This window comes from Syngnathus scovelli, chromosome 4 (assembly GCF_024217435.2).
Source record: "Syngnathus scovelli strain Florida chromosome 4, RoL_Ssco_1.2, whole genome shotgun sequence".
In the NCBI taxonomy this organism is placed as follows: domain Eukaryota; kingdom Metazoa; phylum Chordata; class Actinopteri; order Syngnathiformes; family Syngnathidae; genus Syngnathus; species Syngnathus scovelli.
Window position 1 is genome coordinate 16,752,459 of NC_090850.1, and position 23,476 is coordinate 16,775,934.

The 23,476-nt window shown below is 51.5% G+C and overlaps 1 protein-coding gene across 7 annotated transcripts in view; it reads right to left on the reverse strand.

Annotated features, from left to right (window-relative positions):
- The window catches only part of eva1a (eva-1 homolog A (C. elegans)), a 91,974-nt gene that overhangs the window by 3,486 nt on the left and 65,012 nt on the right, over positions 1-23,476 (reverse strand). For 5 of the 7 annotated variants that reach the window (XM_068650560.1, XM_068650564.1, XM_068650561.1 and 2 more), the window contains exons 4-5: positions 1,353-1,509; positions 1,096-1,215 (exon numbers count right to left, since the gene is read on the reverse strand). The gene's annotated coding sequence lies outside the window, so the exon portion shown is untranslated. Of the gene's footprint in view, positions 1-1,095; positions 1,216-1,352; positions 1,510-1,888; positions 5,444-23,476 lie in introns of those variants that run through there. The other 2 variants (XM_068650565.1, XM_049718731.2) reach the window with 2 other exon arrangements.

Genomic DNA, 23,476 nt, shown 5'->3' on the forward strand with positions numbered 1-23,476 from the left:
GGGAAGTCTGAGCACCTGGAACTCAAATCCAAAATAACTGTCTGCTAATTACTTAGTCCCTTGCTAAATAGCTTGATAGCGTGAACATGAAACTCAAATTAGCCTTCCCCACTGACAACTATGCCATCAGGTGGCATGTCAGACAACTGGTACTCAACTTTGTTCTCAACCATTACTGCCTCATAATAAGAATTTATTACACTTATGTACATTATATCATATGATATTGTGTGTTAAAACTTTTCCCTGAAAAATTCTGTAAACTTCATCTGTTAAAATCTTTTTATTCTCATTAGTCATTAAATCCTAAAAAATAGATTTTTAATGACAATAAATGTACTGATGTCTGTCCTGACTATCACATGTTTTATAACAAAACAGTTCGAATCATTTTTTGTAACATCCCTGTTGATTCATTTTAAACACTTCCAAAGCCTTGTGCTGAACTTATGATAGAAGGGTGACATAAATGTGAAAATGAATACTGTACTACCATTTGTACTATTACTTAAAACCTTGGATGAGGTCAACACTCCTAAGCAGGTTGATGATTTAATGCCTTGCTCAAGGGAACCATGTCAGATTATTTAGGTCCACAGAGGGATTTTGAACCTTGGATCCTCATGTCCCCAGGCCAATTAAGTCCTTGTGCAGAAAGCTACTGCTGCTCCAACCAAATAAATTAAGCTGCTAAAACAACAACAACAACGAAATGTTCAGCGCTCGTGTTAGTTCCGTTCTTGTCTTTGTTAATTAAAAGCAATTAAAATTCAAGCTGACATTTATGCTAAGGGACTTTCCTTGCACAGTCTACAAAGTGATCTTGTTTCTACGTGTGTGGTTCAAACAAACTGCGTGTGTGTGTTTTTGCATATGAAGCTGATGTTAATATAAAGTGACATTGGCTTTTCCCTCCTCAGCACGGTTACACTTTAACATGACCTGCGGAGCACGAGGGAGACAGCATGCACGGCAAAACACAAACAGCATGGAAAGATGGACATAATGGGAGCATGGGGTGGAGGCACGAAATCATTAAACAAGGTGGAAAAAGTGATGGAGTAGTATTAACGATGAAAAAGGAGGAGTACTTACACTTACGTTTCCGTGCAGCCAGCATCGCTTGGCTCCTTTCCTTCTCCTGTTTGCTTGCGTCTGTGCTCCTCTCTGTGTTGAGCGCCACTCCTCCCTTTCCCTCTTCCCTGTGTCTTACTCCTGCCAAAAAATTGAATAATAATCACCAAACATAGATGTTCTCTTGTTCCCTGTTAGCAAAAATAAATAATCCATTCTTCCTTCTTGATAGAAGTTCGCAGGGTGAATATTTTCCAAAATGAGCTTTCATCCTCTACCGTGTGAGCTGAGCTTCTCCAGGTTGGTTGGCAGTCAGCAAGGCAGAGGTCGGGCCCTCGGGGGCAGAGCTGTGACATGAGAGACCTCGACAGGAAAAGCAAGTCTCTCCCTCTTGCTCTCCCTCTATCTCCCAAATGTCTGCATCCTTTTCCTCAACTGCATGTGGAAAATATAAAATATAAAGTACAGTATGTGGAAGAGGAGGAGGTGGGAGGGGAGTGACAGAAGCTGGATGAATGTTACAACAACAACAGAGCAACACTGCAGGTTGTATTTACTCCTCAAGTGATTTCTTGTGCTAAATCTTCAACTCTTGTAAAACTGCATTAAGATCAAATATGACATTTTTATGAGCTGACCTGTCATGACGGCAGGTTATTTCTGTGACAAGTCTAACAACCTCGCTCTCTCTTGCTCTCTCATTCAGGAAATTTCAAGCACAAAATAGATTTATGCATGCTTAAAACCACTAGGCAAAATGTTTTGGAATTGGCAAGGGGGTAGTGTGTGCAGTGGACATAAAAAGTCTACACACCTATTTTCAAATGCCAGTCATACCCAAGGCAGTCCCGGCGCATCCAAGGCGGTCCCGGCGTCATGAAGTCGGATCTAAGCCGGTCCTGGCGTCGTCAAGGCGCATCCTAGGCGGTCTCGTCGGCATCTAGGCGCATCCAAGGCGCTCCCGGCGTCATACAGGCGCATCCAAGGCGGTCCTGGCGTCGTCCAGGCGCATCCGAGGCGGTCCCGGCATCATCCTGGCGTATCTGATGCAGTCCCAGGATCGTTCAGGCTCATCCAGGGCAGTCCCAACATCGTCCAGGCGCATCTGAGGCGGTCCCGACATCATCCGGGCCGAATCGAGGCGGTCCCGGCGTCGTCCAGGCGCATCCGAGGCGGTACCGGCATCATTCAGGTGCAACCAAGGCAGTTCCGGCTTGGTCCAGGCGCATTCAAAGCGGTCCCAGCGTCGACCTGCCGCATCCGAGTCGGTCCTGGCGTCGTCCAGGCGCATCTGAGGCGGTCCCGGCGTCATCCAGGCGCAACAAAGGCAGTTCCGGCTTGGTCCAGGCGCATCCAAAGCAGTCCAGGTGCATCCAAGGCGGTCCTGGCATCGTCCAGAAGCATCCAAAGCAATCCCGGCGTCGTCCAGGCGCCTTCAGGTGCATTCAAGATGGTCCTGGCGTCATCCAAGGCAGTCCCAGCTTCATTCAGGTGCATCCAAAGCACATCCAAAGGTTTTTTCCAGGTGCATCCAAGGTAGTCCAGGCGCATCCAAGGCTGTCCCGGCGTGGTCCAGGCGCATCCAAGGCTGTCCCTGCATTGTACAGGCGCATTCAAGGCAGCCTTGGCGTGGTCCAGGCGCATACAAGCCGCATCCAAGGCACATCCAAGCCGCCTCCAAGGCGGTCTCCGCCGTCGTCCAGGGGCATCCAAGTTAATCCCGGCGTCGTCCAGGCGCAAACAAGACGGTACCGACGTCGTCCGGGCGCATACAAGCCGGTCTCTGCGTCGTCCAAGGCGCATGCAAGAGGGTCCCGGCATCGTCCAGGCGCATCTAAGGTGATTCCAAGGCAGTGCCGTCGTAGCCCGGGCGCATGCAGGGTGCATGCAAGGCGCATTCAAGGCGGTCCAAACGTTGTCCTGGCACAATCAAGGCGGTCCTGGCGTCCAGGTGCATGCAAAGCGGTCCCGGCATTGTCCAGGGGCATCCAAAGTCCCGCCGATCTCCAGGCGCATCCAAGAAGCACCAGGCGTCGTCCAAGCGCATCCAAGGTGGTCCCGGCGCCGTTCAGGCGCATCCTAGGCCGGTCTCAGTGTTATCCAGGCGCATACAAGATGATCCCTGCGTCGTCCAAGGCGAATCCAAGGGAGTCCCGGCTTTGTCTAGGCACATCCAAGGCAGTCCTGGCGACATCCAGAAGCATTCAAGGAGTATCCAAGGCAGTCCTGGCATCGTCCAGGTGCATCCGAGGCAGTCCCAGCATAATCCAGGCTCAACCAAGGCGGTCCCAATGTCCAGGCGCATGCAAGGCGGTACCAGCATCGTCCAGGCACATCCAAGACAGTCCCGGCGTTGTCCAGGTGCATCCAAAGAAGTCAAAGCGGCGTCCAGACGCACCCAAAGCGGTACTGACGTCGTCCAGGCGCATTCAAGGCAGTCCCAGCGTTATCCAGGTGCATCCAAGGTGCATTTAAAACGGTACCCAGGGTCGTTCAGAAGCTTCCAAGGCTGATCTAAAGTGGAACCAAGGCACATCCAAGGTGGTCCTGCCGTAGTCCACGCGCATCCAGGGTGCATCAAAGGCTCATTAGAGGTTGTCCCGGCAAAGTCTAGGTGCATCCAAAACGGTCCCGGCGTTGTCCAGGCCCATCCAAGGCAGCCCCAGCGTCATCCATACGCATCCAAGGTGATCTCGGGGTCGTCCAGGCGCATCCTAGGCGGTCCCGTCGTTTTCCATGCGCATCCAAAGCGGCTTCGATGTTGACCAGGCACATCCAAGGCGGTCCCGGCGTCTTCCAGGCGCATCTAAGGCGGTCCTGGCGTTGTCCAGGCCCATCCAAGGCAGCCCCAGCGTGATCCAAACGCATCCAAGGTGATCTCGGGGTCGTCCAGGCGCATCCTAGGCGGTCCCGTCGTTGTCCATGCGCATCCAAAGCGGCTTTGACGTTGACCAGGCACATCCAAGGCGGTCCCGGCGTCATCCAGGCGCATCTAAGGCGGTCCTGGCGTTGTCCAGGCCCATTCAAGGGAGTCCCAGCGTCATCCAGGTACATCCAAAGCGGTACCGGCGTCGTCCAGGCGCTTCCAAGGTGCATCCAAGGCTTATCCAAGGCAGTCCCGGCTTCATCCAGGCGCATCCCAGGCGGTCCCGGAGTCATTCAAGTGCACCCACTGCAGTCCTGGCGTCGTCCAGGCGCATTCGAGGCGGTCCAGGCGTCGTCCAGGCGCATACAACGCGGTACCGGCGTCAAGGCGCATCCAAGGTGGTCCTGGCACCGTCTAGGTGCATCCGAGGCGCTTCCAAGGCACGTCCAGGGCGCATCCAGGGCAGTCCTGGCGTCATCTAGGCGCATCTAAGGCACATCCTAGGCAGTCCGGGCGTTGTCCAGGCGCATTCCACGGTGGCTCCGTCGTCGTCCAAGCGCTTCCAAGGCACATCGAAGGCAGTCCCAGCGTCATCCAGGCCCATCCAAGGTGAATCCAAGGCAGTCCCGGAGTCCTCCAGCCTCATCCAAGGTGATCCCGGCGTCGTCCAGGCTCATTCCAAGGCGGTCCAGGCGTCGTCCAGGCTCATCCAAGCGACATTCAAGACGATGTCGGCGTCGTTCAGGCACATTCAAGGCGGTCCTGGTGTCGTGCAGGCGCATGAAACGCGCATCAACGGCAGTCCCAGCATCGTCTATGCACATCCAAGATGGTTCCAGTGTTGTCCAGGCGCCACCAAGGCGATCCCAGGATCGTCCAGGCGCATAAAAGGCAGTCCAGGCATTGTCCAGGCACATCCAAGGCGTTCCAGAGGTCACTAAACGCATCCAAGGCAATCCCAGCATCGTCCAGGCACATCCAAGGTGTTCCAGAGGTCACTAAACGCATCCAAGGCAATCCCAGCATCGTTCAGGCACATCCAAGACTGTCCCAGCGCCGATCAGGCGCATCCAAGGCACATCCTAGGCAGTCCCGAAGTCATCCAGGCGCATCCATGGTGGTACTGACGTAGTCCAGGCGTATCCAAGACACATCCGAAACAGTCCCGGCGTCGTCCAGGCGCATCCAAGGTGCATCCTTGACAGTCCCGTAGTCGTCCAGCCTCATCCGAGGCAGTCCTGGGGTCGTCCAGGGGCATCCAAGGCGCATCCAACGCTGTCCCGGCGTCATCCAGGCACATCCAAGACGTTCCCGGCAACGTCCAGACACGTCCAAGGCGGTCCTGGTGTCGTAGAGGCGCATCAGAGGCGCATCCAAGCAGCATCCAAGGCAGTCCCGGCGTTGTCCAGGCGCATCCAAGACACATTCAAGGCAGTCCCGGCGTGGTTCAGGTGCATCCAAGGCGGTCCTGGCGTCGTGCAGGCGCATCCAAAGCATATCCAAGGCGGTCCCTGCGTCGTCCAGGCGCATCCAAGTCAGTCAGGGCCTCGCCCAGGCGCAACCAAGGCACATCCAAGGAAGTCCCGGCGTCATCCAGGCGCATCCAAGGCGGTCCCAGTGTCGTCCAGGTTCATCCGAAGCATATCCAAAGCGATACCCGTGCAGCCAAGGCGCAGCCGAGGCGCAGCCGAGGCGCAGCCAAGGCGCATCCGAGGCAGTCCTGGCGTCGTCCAGGCGCATCCAAGGCACATCTAAGGCAGTCCCGGCGTCGTCCAGGCGCATCCAAGCCAGTTTCGGCGTCGTCCAAGCGCATCCAAGGCGATCCCGACTTCATCCAGGCGCATACAAGGCGCCTCCAAGTGGGTCCCGGCGTCGTCCAGGCGCATCCAAGGTGGTTCCGGCGTCGTCCAGGCGTACCCAAGGCACATCCAAGGCAGCCCGGGCGTCGTCCAGGCGCATCCACGGCGGTCGTGACGTCGTCCAGGCGCCTTCAAGGCCATCCCGGCGGTGTCCAGGCGTATATAAGGCGGTCCAGGCGCATTCAAGTCGGTCCTGACGTCATCCAGGCGAATCCAAGGCGGTGCCAGCTTCATCCAGATGCATCCAAAGCACATCCAAAGCGGTCCCGACGTCATCCAGGCGCATCCAAGGCGGTTATGGCGTTGTCCAGGTGCATCCAAGGTGGTCGTTGCTTCGTTCAGGCGCATTCAACGTGGTCATGAAGTCGTCCAGGCGCATCCAATGCAGTCCCGGCGTCCTCTGGGTGCAGCCAATGTGGTCCCGGTGTTGTCCAGGCGCATCCAATGTGGTCCCGACGTCGTCCAGGCACATCCAATGCGGTCCCGGCGCCATCCAGGCAGGCCCGGCTTAGTGCGCCTGGACGCCGGTGGGCACCTTGGTGGCCTTGCTTCCCTGCTACTTATCTAGTTCATCTATACAATTTTTATCTATTCAAACAATTCACTTCTCTATTTACATCTATTTTACCAATTTAGTTTTCCATTTTATCTATTTCATCAATTTACGTTTTCATTTTCATCTATTTTACCTATTTACTTTCCTATTTCATGTATCTAATTAATCTACTGTTCTATTTTGATCTATTTATTCATTTATTTTGATATACTTTATCTATATACGTTTCTATTTTTATCTATTTTAACTATTTACTTTTCTATTTTTATCTGTTTTATCTATTTACTTTCCTATTTTGATGTATTCTATTTGTTTTTTTAATTTTTGGCGATTTTATATATTTAATTTTCTAATTTTATCTAGTTATCTTTTTACTTTACTAATTTTATATATATCTTATCTATTTTTTTCTATTTTATCTATTTACTTTTTTATTTTATCTACTTTATCTATTTAGTTTTCTATTTTTATCTATTTTATCTACTTTATCTATTTAATTTTCTTTTATCTAGTTAATTTACTTCACTATTTTATCTAGTTTGATTTATTTACTTTTCTATTTTATCTATTTATTCTTCTATTTTTATCCATTTGATTTTTATTTTAAATCTATTTAATTATCTAATTTTATCTATTTACTTATCTACTTCTATATACTTATCTATTTTATCTATTTATCTAATTTTATCCATCCCTCCATCCATCCATCCATCCAGCCACTATTTTTATCTATTTACTTATCTATTTTTATCTATTTAACTATCCATTTTTATCTATTTATATTTCTATTTTTATATATTTCTCTACCTTAGCTATTTTAACCTATTTTACTTATCCATTTTTATTTAATTACTTATCTACTTGTATATACGTATTTATTTTATCTATTTAATTATCTAATTTTATCCATCCTCCATCCATCCATCCATCCAGCCACTATTTTTATCTATTTACTTATCTATTTTTATTTATTTAACTACAAATTTAGCTATTTATTTTTCTATTTTTATATATTAATCTATTTTATCTAATTTTATCTCTTATTTATGCATTTTTATCTATTTACTTATCTACTTCTATATACTTGTTAATGTATTTACTTTTCTATTTTTATCTATTTACTTTTCTAATTTTATCTATTTTAATCTAGTTACTTTTCTAATTTGATCTATTTACTAATCTATTTTTAGCTATTTACTTTCGTATTTCCAGCTATTTACTTCTCTGTTTTTATCTATTTACTTATTTATTTGATGCTGTTTACTTATCAATTTTTACCTATTTTCTTATCTACTCACACTTATCGATTTAATCTATTTACTCAGCTAATTTTTTCTATTTACTGCTTTTATCTATTTGTCTATTTACTTCAAGGCGCATCCGAGGCGGCCCCGGCGTTGTCCAGGCGCACACAAGGCGATTCTGGCGTCGTCTAGGTGCGTCCAGGTGCATCCAAGGCGCATCCAAGGCAGTCCCGGCATCATCCAGGCGCATCCAAGGCGGTCCTGGTGTCGTCCAGGGGCATCCAAAGCACATCCAAGGTGCATCCGAGGCAGTTCCAGCATCGTCCAGGCGCATCCAAGGCATTCCCGACGTCCTCCAGGCGCATCCAAGGCAGTCCCAGCGTCGTCCAGGCGCAACCAAGGCAATCCCGACGTCGTCCAGGCGCATACAAGGCAGTCTCGGCGTCGTCCAGGCGCAGCCAAGGTAGTCCTGGCATCGTCTAAGAGCATCCAAGGCGCATCCAAGGCACATCCTGGTGTTGACTCGGCGCATCCAAGCCAGTCCCGCATTATCCAGGCGCATTCTCGGCGGTCCTGTCATCGTCCAGGCAGGATCCAAGGCGGTGCCGGCGTCAGGCAGGCTGCATCCAAGTCGCATTCAAGGCGCATCCAAGGTGCAATCATGGCGCATCCAAGGCGGTCCCGGCATCGTCCAGACGCATCCAAGGCGGTCCTGGCGTCGTGCAGGCGCAACCAAGGTGGTCCCGGCGTCGTCCAGGCGCATCCATTGCGGTCCCGGTGTTGTCCAGGCGCATCAAGGGCGGTCCAGAGGTCACAAAGGGCATCCAAGGCAATCCCAGCATCATCCAGGCACATCCAAGACGGTCCCGGCGTCATCCAGGCGCATCCGAGGCAGTCCTTCCTTTGTCCAGGTGCATCCAGGGCGGTCCTGGCTTCATCCAGGCGCATCAAAGGCGGTCCTGGCTTCATCCAGGCAATCCCAACTTCGTCCAGGCTAACCCAAGACAGTCCTGGTTTTGTCCAGGTGTATCCAAGGCGTGGTCCAGGCGCATCCGAGGCGGTCCCGGCATTGTACAGGCGCATTCAAGGCGGCCCTGGCGTGGTCCAGGCGCATCTAAGCCGCATCTAAGGCGCATCCAAGACAGTCCCGCTGTCGTCTAGGGGGATCCAAGATGATCCCGGCGTCGTCCAGGCGCATGCAAGACGGTACCGGCTTCGTCCAGGCGCATCCAAGCCGGTCTCTGCGTCGTCCAAGGTGCATCCAAGAGGGTCCTGGCATCGTCCAGGCGCATCCAAGGCGCATCCAAGGCAGTGCCGTCGTAGTCTGGGCGAATGCAGAATGCATGCAAGGCGCATTCAAGGCAGTCCCAACATCGTCCAGGCGCAATCAAGGCGGTCCAGGCGCATGCAGGGCGGTCCTGGCGTCCAGGCGCATCCAAAGTCCAGCCGATCTCCAGGCGCATCCAAGAAGCACCAGGCGTCGTCCAAGCGCATTCAAGGCAATCCCAGCGGCGTCTAAGTGCATCCAAGACGCTCCCGCTGTCATCCAGGCGCATCAAAGATGCATCCAAGGCGCATCCAAGGTGGTCCCGGCGCCGTTCAGGCGCATCCTAGACGGTTCCGTCGTTGTCCAGGCGCATCCAAAGCAGTTTCGGCGTTGACCAGGTTCATCCAAAGCGGTCCCGGCGCTAGAGCGGTTCCCAGGGTCGTCCAGAAGCTTCCAAGGCTGATTAAAAGCAAGTCCAAGGCACATCCAAGGCACATCCAAGGCGGTCCCGGCGGACCCTCCTCTCCAGCACCCCTGAATAGACCTCACCAGGGAGGCTGAGGAGTGTGATTCCCCTGTAATTGGAACACACCCTCCGGTCCCCCTTCTTAAAGAGGGGAACCACCACCCCAGTCTGCCAATTCAGAGGCACTGTCCCCGATGTCCACGCAATGTTGTAGAGGCGTGTCAGCCATGACAGCCCCACAACATCCAGAGCCTTTAAGAACTCCGGGCGGATCTCATCCACCCCCGGGGCCTTGCCACCGAGGAGTTTTTTAACTACCTCAGTGACTTCGACCCCAGAGATTGGAGAATCCGCCTCAGAGTCTCCAGGCCCTGCTTCCTCAATGGAAGGCGTGTAGGTGGAATTGAGGAGGTCTTCGAAGTATTCTCCCCACCGACTCACGACGTCCCGGGTCGAGGTCAGCAGCACGCCATCCCCACTGTAAACAGTGTTGACGTTGCACTGCTCCCCCCTCCTGAGACGCCGGACGGTGGACCAGAATTTCCTCGAAGCCGTCCGAGAGTCATTCTCCATGGACTCACCAAACGCATCCAAGGTGCATCAGAGGCGCATCAGAGGCGGTCCCGGCGTCTTCCAGACGCATCCAAGGCAATCTCGGGGTTGTCCAGGCGCACACTAGGCGGTCCTGTCGTCGTCCGTGCACATCCAAGGCGGTCCTGGCGTTGTCCAGGCCCATCCAAGGGAGTCCCAGCGTCATCCAGGCACATCCAAAGCGGTACCGGCGTCGTCCAGGCGCTTCCAAGGTGAATCCAAGGCTCATCCAATGCAGTCCCGGCGTCGTCCAGGCGCATCCAAGCCGGTACCGGCGTCGTCCAGGCGCATTCAAAGCCGGTCTCAGTGTCATCCAGGCGCATACAAGATGATCCCTGCGTCGTCCAAGGCGAATCCAAGGCGGTCCCGGCTTCGTCTAGGCGCATCCAAGGCAGTCCTGGCGAGGTCCAGAAGCATTCAAGGAGTATCTAAGGCATTCCCGGCATCGTCCAGGCGCATCCGAGACAGTCCCGGCATCATCCAGGCTCAACCAAGGCGGTCCTAATGTTCAGGCGCATGCAAGGCGGTACCAGCATCGTCCAGGCACATCCAAGACAGTCCCGGTGTTGTCCAGGTGCATCCAAAGAAGTCAAAGCAGCGTCCAGGCGCACCCATAGCGGTACTGACGTCGTCCAGGCGCATCCAGGGCAGTCCAAGCGTTGTCCAGGTGCATCCAAAGTGCATTTAAAACGGTTCCCAGGGTCGTCCAGAAGCTTCCAAGGCTGATTAAAAGTAAATCCAAGGCACATCCAAGGCGGTCCCGACGGACCCTCCTCTCCAGCACCCCTGAATAGACCTCACCAGGGAGGCTGAGGAGTGTGATACCCCTGTAATTGGAACACACACTCCGGTCCCCCTTCTTAAAGAGGGGAACCACCACCCCAGTCTGCCAATCCAGAGGCACTGTCCCCGATGTCCACGCAACGTTGTAGAGGCGTGTCAGCCATGACAGCCCCACAACATCCAGAGCCTTTAAGAACTCCGGGCGGATCTCATCCACCCCCGGGGCCTTGCCACCGAGGAGTTTTTTAACTACCTCAGTGACTTCGACCCCAGAGATTGGAGAATCCGCCTCAGAGTCTCCAGGCCCTGCTTCCTCAATGGAAGGCGTGTAGGTGGAATTGAGGAGGTCTTCGAAGTATTCTCCCCACCGACTCACGACGTCCCGGGTCGAGGTCAGCAGCACGCCATCCCCACTGTAAACAGTGTTGATGTTGCACTGCTTCCCCCTCCTGAGACGCCGGATGGTGGACCAGAATTTCCTCGAAGCCGTCCGAGAGTCATTCTCCATGGCCTCACCAAACGCATCCAAGGTGCATCAAAGGCGCATCAGAGGCGGTCCCGTCCAAGTCCAGGTGCATCCAAGGCGGTCCCGGCGTCTTCCAGGCCCATCCAAGGCAGTCCCAGCGTCTTCCAGACGCATCCAAGGCGATCTCGGGGTTGTCGAGGCGCACCCTAGGCGGTCCCGTCGTCGTCCGTGCACATCCAAAGCGGCTTCGACGTTGGCCAGGCGCATCCGAATTGGTCCCAGCGTCATCCAGGCACATCTAAGGTGGTCCCAGCGTCCTCCAGGGCGCATCCAAGGCGGTCCTGGCGTTGTCCAGGCCCATCCAAGGGAGTCCCAGCGTCATCCAGGCACATCCAAAGCGGTGACGGCGTCATCCAGGCACTTCCAAGGTGCATCCAAGGCTCATCCAAGGCAGTCCCGGCGTCGTCCAGGCGCATCCAAGCCGGTACCGGCGTCGTTCGGGCGCATTCAAAGCGGTCCCAGCGTCGACCTGCCGCATCGGAGTTGGTCCTACTGTCGTCCAGGCGCATCATAGGCGCATCATAGGCGGTCCTGGCATCACCCGGGCGCAACCAAAGCAGTCCCAGCTTGGTCCAGGCGCATCCAAAGCAGTCCAGGTGCATCCAAGGCGGTCCTGGCATCATCCAGAAGCATCCAAAGCAATCCCAGCGTCGTCCAGGCGCGCCCAATGCGCAGCCAAGGCGATCTCGACGTCATCCAGATGCATCCAAGGTGATCCTGGCGTCATCCAAGGTGGTCCCGGGGTCGCCCAAGCCCATCCAAAGGCGCATCCTAGGCACATCCAAGTCACATCCAAGGCGGTCCCGGCGTTGTTTGGGCGCATCAAAGGCGGTCCAGGAGTTGTCCAGGCGCACCCAAGGGGGTATCGACATCATTCAGACGCATCCATGGCGGTCCCAGCGTTGTCCAAGTGCATCCAAGATGCATTTAAGGCGGCCCCTGGGCTGTTCAGAAGCTTCCACGGCGGATCCATCGCGGAAGTAAATCGCATCCAAGGCGGTCCCGGCGTCGTCCAGGCGCATCCAAGCTGCAATCAAGGCGCATCCAAGTCGCGTCCCGGCGTCGTCCAGGCGCATCCAAGGCAGTCCCGGCGTTGTCCAGGCGCATTCAAGGCGGTCCCGGCATTGAAGAGGCGCATTCAAGGCAGCCCTGGCGTGGTCCAGGCGCATACAAGCCGCATCCAAGGCACATCCAAGCCGCATCCAAGGCGGTCGTCCAGGGGCATTCAAGGCGATCCCGGCGTCGTCCAGTCGCATTTAAGCCGGTCTCTGCGTCGTCCAAGGCGCATCCAAGAGGGTCCCGGCATCGTCCAGGCGCATCCAAGGTGCATCCAAGGCAGTGCCGTTGTAGTCCGGGCGCATGTATGGCGCATTTAAGGCGGTCCCAACGTCGTCCTGGCGCAATCGAGGCGGTCCTGGCGTCCAGGCGCATCCAAAGTCCAGCCGATCTCCAGGCGCATCCAAGAAGCACCAGGCGTCGTCCAAGCGCATTCAAGGCAATCCCAGCGGCGTCTAAGTGCATCCAAGACGCTCCCGCTGTCATCCAGGCGCATCTAAGATGCATCCAAGGCGCATCCAAGGTGGTCCCGGCGCCGTTCAGGCGCATCCTAGACGGTCCCGTCGTTGTCCAGGCGCATCCAAAGCAGTTTCGGGGTTGACCAGGTTCATCCAAAGCGGTCCCGGCGTCGTCCAGGCGCATTCAAAGCCGGTCTCAATGTCATCCAGGCGCATGCAAGATGATCCCTGCGTCGTCCAAGGCGAATCCAAGGCGGTCCCGGCTTCGTCTAGGCACATCCAAGGCAGTCCTGGCAAGGTCCAGAAGCATTCAAGGAGTATCTAAGGCAGTCCCGGCATCGTCCAGGCGCATCCGAGGCAGTCCCGGCATCATCCAGGCTCAACCAAGGCGGTACCAGCATCGTCCAGGCACATCCAAGACAGTCCCGGCGTTGTCCAGGTGCATCCAAAGAAGTCAAAGCAGTGTCCAGGCGCACCCATAGCTGTACTGACGTCGTCCAGGCGCATTCAAGGCAGTCCAAGCGTTGTCCAGGTGCATCCAAGGTGCATTTAGAACGGTTCCCAGGGTCGTCCAGAAGCTTCCAAGGCTGATTAAAAGTAAATCCAAGGCACATCCAAGGCGGTCCTGCCGTCGTTCACGCCGGTTTCGGCGTCGTCCAAGCGCATCCAAGGCGATCCCGACTTCATCCAGGCGCCTCCGAGTGGGTCCCCGCGTCGTCCAGGCGCATCCAAGGTGGTTCCGGCGTCGTCCAGGCGTACCCAAGGCACATCCAAGGCAGCCCGGGCGTCGTCCAGGCGCATCCACGGCGGTCGTGACGTCGTCCAGGCGCCTTCAAGGCCATCCCGGCGGTGTCCAGGCGCATGTAAGGCGGTCCAGGCGCATTCAAGTCGGTCCTGACGTCATCCAGGCGAATCCAAGGCGGTGCCAGCTTCATCCAGATGCATCCAAAGCACATCCAAAGCGGTCCCGACGTCATCCAGGCGCATCCAAGGCGGTTATGGCGTTGTCCAGGTGCATCCAAGGCGGTCGTTGCTTCGTTCAGGCGCATTCAACGTGGTCATGAAGTCGTCCAGGCGCATCCAATGCAGTCCCGGCGTCCTCTGGGTGCAGCCAATGTGGTCCCGGTGTTGTCCAGGCGCATCCAATGTGGTCCCGACGTCGTCCAGGCACATCCAATGCGGTCCCGGCGCCATCCAGGCAGGCCCGGCTTAGTGCGCCTGGACGCCGGTGGGCACCTTGGTGGCCTTGCTTCCCTGCTACTTATCTAGTTCATCTATACAATTTTTATCTATTCAAACAATTCACTTCTCTATTTACATCTATTTTACCAATTTAGTTTTCCATTTTATCTATTTCATCAATTTACGTTTTCATTTTAATCTATTTTACCTATTTACTTTTCTATTTCATGTATCTAATTAATCTACTGTTCTATTTTGATCTATTTATTCATCTATTTTGATATACTTTATCTATATACGTTTCTATTTTTATCTATTTTAACTATTTACTTTTCTATTTTTATCTGTTTTATCTATTTACTTTCCTATTTTGATGTATTCTATTTGTTTTTTTAATTTTTAGCGATTTTATATATTTAATTTTCTAATTTTATCTAGTTATCTTTTTACTTTACTAATTTTATATATTTTATCTATTTTTTTCTATTTTATCTATTTACTTTTTTATTTTATCTACTTTATCTATTTAGTTTTCTATTTTTATCTATTTTATCTACTTTATCTATTTAATTTTCTTTTATCTAGTTAATTTACTTCACTATTTTATCTAGTTTGATTTATTTACTTTTCTATTTTATCTATTTATTCTTCTATTTTTATCCATTTGATTTTTATTTTAAATCTATTTAATTATCTAATTTTATCTATTTACTTATCTACTTCTATATACTTATCTATTTTATCTATTTATCTAATTTTATCCATCCCTCCATCCATCCATCCATCCAGCCACTATTTTTATCTATTTACTTATCTATTTTTATCTATTTAACTATCCATTTTTATCTATTTATATTTCTATTTTCATATATTTCTCTACCTTAGCTATTTTTATCTATTTTACTTATCCATTTTTATTTAATTACTTATCTACTTGTATATACGTATTTATTTTATCTATTTAATTATCTAATTTTATCCATCCTCCATCCATCCATCCATCCAGCCACTATTTTTATCTATTTACTTATCTATTTTTATTTATTTAACTACAAATTTAGCTATTTATTTTTCTATTTTTATATATTAATCTATTTTATCTAATTTTATCTCTTATTTATGCATTTTTATCTATTTACTTATCTACTTCTATATACTTGTTAATGTATTTACTTTTCTATTTTTATCTATTTACTTTTCTAATTTTATCTATTTTAATCTAGTTACTTTTCTAATTTGATTTATTTACTAATCTATTTTTAGCTATTTACTTTCGTATTTCCAGCTATTTACTTCTCTGTTTTTATCTATTTACTTATTTATTTGATGCTGTTTACTTATCAATTTTTACCTATTTTCTTATCTACTCACACTTATCGATTTAATCTGTTTACTCAGCTAATTTTTTCTATTTACTGCTTTTATCTATTTGTCTATTTACTTCAAGGCGCATCCGAGGCAGCCCCGGCGTTGTCCAGGCGCACACAAGGCGATTCCGGCGTCGTCTAGGTGCGTCCAGGTGCGTCCAGGTGCATCCAAGGCGCATCCAAGGCAGTCCCGGCATCATCCAGGCGCATCCAAGGCGGTCCTGGTGTCGTCCAGGGGCATCCAAGGCACATCCAAGGTGCATCCAAGGCAGTTCCAGCATTGTCCAGGCGCATCCAAGGCATTCCCGACGTCCTCCAGGCGCATCCAAGGCAGTCCCAGCGTCGTCCAGGCGCAACCAAGGCAATCCCGACGTCGTCCAGGCGCATACAAGGCAGTCTCGGCGTCGTCCAGGCGCAGCCAAGGTAGTCCTGGCATCGTCTAAGTGCATCCAAGGCGCATCCAAGGCACATCCTGGTGTTGACTAGGCGCATCCAAGCCAGTCCCGCATCATCCAGGCGCATTCTCGGCGGTCCTGTCATCGTCCAGGCGGATCCAAGGCGGTGCCGGCGTCAGGCAGGCTGCATCCAAGTCGCATTCAAGGCGCATCCAAGGCGCAATCATGGCGCATCCAAGGCGGTCCCGGCATCGTCCAGACGCATCCAAGGCGGTCCTGGCGTCGTGCAGGCGCAACCAAGGTGGTCCCGGCGTCGTCCAGGCGCATCCATTGCGGTCCCGGTGTTGTCCAGGCGCATCAAGGGCGGTCCAGAGGTCACAAAGGGCATCCAAGGATATCCCAGCGTCGTCCAGGCACATCCAAGATGGTCCCAGTGTCGTCCAGGCGCATCCAAGGTGGTCTCAGAATTATCTAGGCGCCTTGGCAACGTCCAGGCGCACCAAAGGCGGTCCCGGCGTCGTCCAGGCGTAAGCAAGGCAGTCCAGGTGTTGGCCAAGAGCAACCAAGGCGGTCCCGGCGTCGTCCATGCGCATCCAAGGCGGTCTCGCTGTAGTCCAGGCGCATCCATGACGCATCCAAGGCGGTCCCGGCGTCATCCAGGTGCATCCAAGGCGGTCCAAGCATCATCCAGGCGCATCCAAGGCGATCCCGGCTCCATCCAGGCGCATCCCAGGCGGTTCCTGCATCGTCCAGGCGCATGCAAGATGGTCCCTGCCTCTTCCAGGCATGTCCAAGGCGCATTCAAGGCGGTCCAAGCGTCGTCCAGGTACATCCAAGGCAGTTCTGACGTCGTCCAGGCACACCCAAGGCTGTCCCGGAGTCATTCAGGAGCATCAGACACGGCCCCGGCGTTGTCCAGGCCCACACAAGGTCGTCCAGGCGCATCCAAGGCGGTTTCGGCGTCGGCCAGGTGCAACCAAGGCCGTCCCGGCGTCGTCCAGGCGCATGCAAGGCAGTCCCGGCTTCGTCCAGCTGCATCCAAGGCAGTCCCGGCTTCATCCAGCTGCATCCAAGGCAGTCCCGGCGTGGTCCAGGTGCATCCAAAGTGATCCCGGCGTCGTCTAGGCGGGTACAAGGTGGTCCCAACGTCTTCCAGGCACATCCAGGGCAGTCCTGGCATTGTCTGGGCACATCCAAGGTGCATCCAGGGTGGTCCTGGCGTCCATTAGGTGCATCCAAGGTGATCCCGCCGTCGTCCAGGCGCATCCAAAGCATATCCAAGGCGGTCCCGGCCTCACCCAGGCGCATCCAAGGCAATCCCGGCGTCGTCCAGGGCATGCAAAATGGTTCTCCGGCGTCGTCCAGGCGTGACCAAGGCGATCCCAGCGTCCAAGCACGTCCAAGGCGCATTCAAGGATCATCCAAGGCGGTCCAAGCATCGTCCAGATGCATCCAAGGCAGTTCTGACGTCGTCCAGGCACATCCAAGGTAGTTCCAAAGTCATCCAGGCGCATCCGATGCGGTCCCGGCGTCGTCCAGGCGCATCCGAGGCAGGCCCGGCTTCGTCCAGGCACATCAAAGGCAGTCCCGGCGTCGACTAGGTGCATTCAAGTCAGTCGCGGCGTCGTCCAGGCGCATTCAAGGTGGTCCTGGCTTGGTCTCAGCGCATCCAAGGCGGTCCTGGCGTTGTCCAGGCGCATCCCAGGCAGTCCTGGCTTGGTCCAAGCGCATCCAAGGCGGTCTTTGCTTCGTCCAGGCGCATCCGAAGCAGTCCTGGCTTCATCCAGGCACGTCCAAGGCAGCGTACCCAAAAAAAAAACACCATTGCAGAAGACCTACCTGCAGTTGTGGATATGGTCTCCGTCATGCTGCCTCATTCACATTAAAAAAAGAAATCATTTTATTTACTTTTGTTTTGTAGGATAAAATGTTTTAAATATTGTGCTACTTACTTTGAATTGAATATTAATTATTGCTGTTATTTCATTTAATGTTATGTTTGCTCATTATTTTGTATTTTCTTCAGCATAAAATGGCAGCTGGTCAAGAATGTTTAGAGTTTAAAAATTCACAATTTATTTTTTAATTTCAGGCAAAGTGATGCACATTCAATCTGTTCTGTTACAGACCCAAAAACAATGTTATAATAAAGTGATTCTTTACTGTAAGTTGACCTTTCTTTTTTATTTAGTTTTGTTTACTTTAATCATTGAAGAATCATTCAAGTTTAATGTTAATAAGGGTACAAGAGTGGGGGGCTCAAAATGTTTTTATCTCCCTGGGGGGCATCAGGGAATTGATTGAGCAGCACTGAACTAAGCGCAGGCGCAGGGCATGGCAGGGCAGGGGTGGGCAGGGTAGGGCAGGGCAGGGCAAGGGTGGGCAGTTTCAACCAGATGCGGGCACATGACATAGCGGCACACAAAAGACTTATGCTAGTTGCGTTAATCTGTCGATGGTGTTTTCCACCATTGATGCGTTGGCATCACCAACCTTAGCATTCATCACATTTTCTTCACATACTGTGTCAAATCTGCATTGGGTGGTTCGCAGCCACCAAAATATTTGAGCCACTAAGCTTCAATCAGTTTTTGGTATACATAATATATTGTATGCTGTGAGTATTGCTATATTTTCTGCCTACAAGTGTTGCTGCAAAGTTTGTGTTCAAATATCAGTGTTATATTGCAGTTATAATGACCGCAACATTAATCTAGAATTGTTAGCATTATATGTTAGCATTAAGCTCAGACAAAACAAACATCCGGGAGATGCTAAAATACTTGTCGTACAGTGTGACTTTTGTAAATGAAATATAATGACTTACTTGTTTGCTGTTCTCCTCGAGTATTCAGATCATAATGGCAGACGTAATTTTTGGAACCGCATTGAAGGCGGTCCCAGCGTTGTGCAGTTTGTGTTCAAATATCAGTGATATATTGGAGTAATAATGACTGTAACATTAATCTAGAATTGTTAGCATGGTTGTGTTAGTCTGTCGATGGTGTTTTCCATAATGCGTTAGCATCAAGCTAACCAAGCTTAGCATTCATCACATTTCTTCACACACTGTGTCAAATCTGTATTGGGTGGTTCGCAATCACCAAAATATTTGAGCCACTAAGCTTCAATCAGTTTTTGGTATACATAATATATTGTATGCTGTGAGTATTGCTATATTTTCTGCCTACAAGTGTTGCTGCAAAGTTTGTGTTCAAATATCAGTGTTATATTGCAGTTATAATGACCGCAACATTAATCTAGAATTGTTAGCATTATATGTTAGCATTAAGCTCAGACAAAACAAACATCCGGGAGATGCTAAAATACTTGTCGTACAGTGTGACTTTTGTAAATGAAATATAATGACTTACTTGTTTGCTGTTCTCCTCGAGTATTCAGATCATAATGGCAGACGTAATTTTTGGAACCGCATTGAAGGCGGTCCCAGCGTTGTCCAGGTACATCCAATATACTTTTCTCTATTTACTTTTCTATGTTGTCTACGTTTATCTATTTTTATCCTTTTACTTATCCAATTTTGTGTATTTACTTTTCTACTTTTATATATTTATCTATTTTATCTATTTTTCCATCCCTCCATCCATCCAGCCACTATCTTTAAATGTTAAATGTTCTATTTTTATCTACTTTTTACTTATCCATTTTCTTCCATTTACTTAACTTCTATATACTTATCTATTAGTAAAGTTGAGTCTAAGTCTAAGTCTAAGTCTATTTTATCTATTTAATTATCTAATTTTATCCATCCCTCCATCCATCCATCCATCCAGCCACTATTTTTATCCGTTTACTTATCTATTTCTATCTACTTTTTACTTATCCATTTTGATTTATTTACTTATCTACTTCTATATCCTTATCTATTTTATCTATTTAATTATCTAATTTTATCCATCCCTCCTTCCATCCATCCATCCATCCAGCCACTATTTTTATCTGTTCACTTATCTATTTTTATCTACTTTTTACTTATCCATTTTGATTTACTTACTTATCTACTTCTATATACTTATCTATTTTACCTATTTAATTATCTAATTTTATCCATCCCTCCATCCATCCATCCATCCAGCCACTATTTTTATCCGTTTACTTATCTATTTCTATCTACTTTTTACTTATCCATTTTGATTTATTTACTTATCTACTTCTATATGCGTATCTATTTTATCTATTTAATTATCTAATTTTATCCATCCCTCCATCCGTCCATCCATCCAGCCACTATTTTTATCTGTTCACTTATCTATTTTTATCTACTATTTACTTATCCATTTTTATCTATTTACTTATCTACTTCTGCAAACTTATGTATTTTATCTATTTCCTTATCTATTTTTATCCATCCCTCCTTCCATCCATCCATCCATCCACTATTATCATCAGTTTATTTATCTATTTTTTATCTACTTATCTATGTACTTAACTATTTACTTATTCAGATATTTAGTGATGTATTTTTACATATTTACTTATCTTATTCTCTCTATTCGGCATCAGTCTCAAAAGTCTCTTGAGTCTGGACGTTAGGTCGTCTTCCCACCACATCTTCTGTAGCTGGTGAGCCCATTCCATAAGAGACAAACGTGGCCTCAGATGTTACAGGTGTGGGCCGGATCTGGTGATGGTGGGGACATCCAATGCGGTCCCGGCGTCATCCAGGCGCATCCGAGGCAGTCCTTCCTTTGTCCAGGTGCATCCAGGGTGGTCCTGGCTTCATCCAGGCGCATCAAAGGCGGTCCTGGCTTCATCCAGGCAATCCCAACTTCGTCCAGGCTAACCCAAGACAGTCCTGGTTTTGTCCAGGTGTATCCAAGGCGTGGTCCAGGCGCATCCGAGGCGGTCCCGGCATTGTACAGGCGCATTCAAGGCGGCCCTGGCGTGGTCCAGGCGCATCTAAGCCGCATCAAAGGCGCATCCAAGACAGTCCCGCTGTCGTCTAGGCGCATCCAAGCCGGTCTCTGCGTCGTCCAAGGCGCATCCAAGAGGGTCCTGGCATCGTCCAGGCGCATCCAAGGCGCATCCAAGGCAGTGCCGTCGTAGTCTGGGCGAATGCAGGAAGCATGCAAGGCGCATTCAAGGCGGTCCCAACATCGTCCAGGCGCAATCAAGGCGGCCCAGGCGCATGCAAGGCGGTCCTGGCGTCCAGGCGCATCCAAAGTCCAGCCGATCTCCAGGCGCATCCAAGAAGCACCAGGCGTCGTCCAAGCGCATTCAAGGCAATCCCAGCGGCGTCTAACTGCATCCAAGACGCTCCCGCTGTCATCCAGGCGCATCAAAGATGCATCCAAGGCGCATCCAAGGTGGTCCCGGCGCCGTTCAGGCGCATCCTAGACGGTTCCGTCGTTGTCCAGGCGCATCCAAAGCAGTTTCGGCGTTGACCAGGTTCATCCAAGGCGGTCCCGGCGCTAGAGCGGTTCCCAGGGTCGTCCAGAAGCTTCCAAGGCTGATTAAAAGCAAGTCCAAGGCACATCCAAGGCGGTCCCGGCGGACCCTCCTCTCCAGCACCCCTGAATAGACCTCACCAGGGAGGCTGAGGAGTGTGATTCCCCTGTAATTGGAACACACCCTCCGGTCCCCCTTCTTAAAGAGGGGAACCACCACCCCAGTCTGCCAATCCAGAGGCACTGTCCCCGATGTCCACGCAACGTTGTAGAGGCGTGTCAGCCATGACAGCCCCACAACATCCAGAGCCTTTAAGAACTCCGGGCGGATCTCATCCACCCCCGGGGCCTTGCCACCGAGGAGTTTTTTAACTACCTCAGTGACTTCGACCCCAGAGATTGGAGAATCGGCCTCAGAGTCTCCAGGCCCTGCTTCGTCAATGGAAGGCGTGTAGGTGGAATTGAGGAGGTCTTCGATGTATTCTCCCCACCGACTCACGACGTCCCGGGTCAAGGTCAGCAGCACGCCATCCCCACTGTAAACAGTGTTGACGTTGCACTGCTTCCCCTTCCAGAGACGCCGGACGGTGGACCAGAATTTCCTCGAAGCCGTCCGAGAGTCATTCTCCATGGCCTCACCAAATGCATCCAAGGTGCATCAGAGGCGCTTCAGAGGCGGTCCCAGCGTCTTCCAGACGCATCCAAGGCAATCTCGGGGTTGTCCAGGCGCACACTAGGCGGTCCCGTCGTCGTCCGTGCACATCCAAAGCGGCTTTGACGTTGACCAGGCGCATCCAAATTGGTCCCAGCGTCATCCAGGCACATCTAAGGTGATCCCGGCGTCGTCCAGGGCGCATCCAAGGCGGTCCTGGCGTTGTCCAGGCCCATCCAAGGGAGTCCCAGCGTCATCCAGGCACATCTAAAGCGGTGCCGGCGTCGTCCAGGCGCTTTCAAGGTGCATCCAAGGCTCATCCAAGGCAGTCCCGGCGTCGTCCAGGCGCATCCGAACCGGTACCGGCGTCGTCCAGGCGCATTCAAAGCCGGTCTCAGTGTCATCCAGGCGCATACAAGATGATCCCTGCATCGTCCAAGGCGAATCCAAGGCGGTCCCAGCTTCGTCTAGGCACATCCAAGGCAGTCCTGGCGGGGTCCAGAAGCATTCAAGGAGTATCTAAGGCAGTCCCGGCATCGTCCAGGCGCATCCGAGACAGTCCCGGCATCGTCCAGGCTCAACCAAGGCGGTCCCAATGTTCAGGCGCATGCAAGGCGGTACCAGCATCGTCCAGGCACATCCAACAGTACCGGCGTTGTCCAGGTGCATCCAAAGAAGTCAAAGCAGCGTCCAGGCGCACCCATAGCGGTACTGACGTCGTCCAGGCGCATTCAGGGCAGTTCAAGCGTTGTCCAGGTCCATCCAAGGTGCATTTAGAACGGTTCCCAGGGTCGTCCAGAAGCTTCCAAGGCTGATTAAAAGTAAATCCAAGGCACATCCAAGGCGGTCCCGACGGACCCTCTCCAGCACCCCTGAATAGACCTCACCAGGGAGGCTGAGGAGTGTGATTCCCCTGTAATTGGAGCACACCCTCCGGTCCCCCTTCTTAAAGAGGGGAACCACCACCCCAGTCTGCCAATCCAGAGGCACTGTCCCCGATGTCCACGCAATGTTGTAGAGGCGTGTCAGCCATGACAGCCCCACAACATCCAGAGCCTTTAAGAACTCCGGGCGGATCTCATCCACCCCCGGGGCCTTGCCACCGAGGAGTTTTTTAACTACCTCAGTGACTTCGACCCCAGAGATTGGAGAATCCGCCTCAGAGTCTCCAGGCCCTGCTTCCTCAATGGAAGGCGTGTAGGTGGAAATGAGGAGGTCTTCGAAGTATTCTCCCCACCGACTCACGACGTCCCGGGTCGAGGTCAGCAGCACGCCATCCCCACTGTAAACAGTGTTGACGTTGCACTGCTCCCCCCTCCTGAGACGCCGGACGGTGGACCAGAATTTCCTCGAAGCCGTCCGAGAGTCATTCTCCATGGACTCACCAAAAGCATCCAAGGTGCATCAGAGGCGCATCAGAGGCGGTCCCGGCGTCTTCCAGACGCATCCAAGGCAATCTCGGGGTTGTCCAGGCGCACACTAGGCGGTCCTGTCGTCGTCCGTGCACATCCAAGGCGGTCCTGGCGTTGTCCAGGCCCATCCAAGGGAGTCCCAGCCTCATCCAGGCACATCCAAAGCGGTACTGGCGTCGTCCAGGCGCTTCCAAGGTGAATCCAAGGCTCATCCAATGCAGTCCCGGCGTCGTCCAGGCGCATCCAAGCTGGTACCGGCGTCGTCCAGGCGCATTCAAAGCCGGTCTCAGTGTCATCCAGGCGCATACAAGATG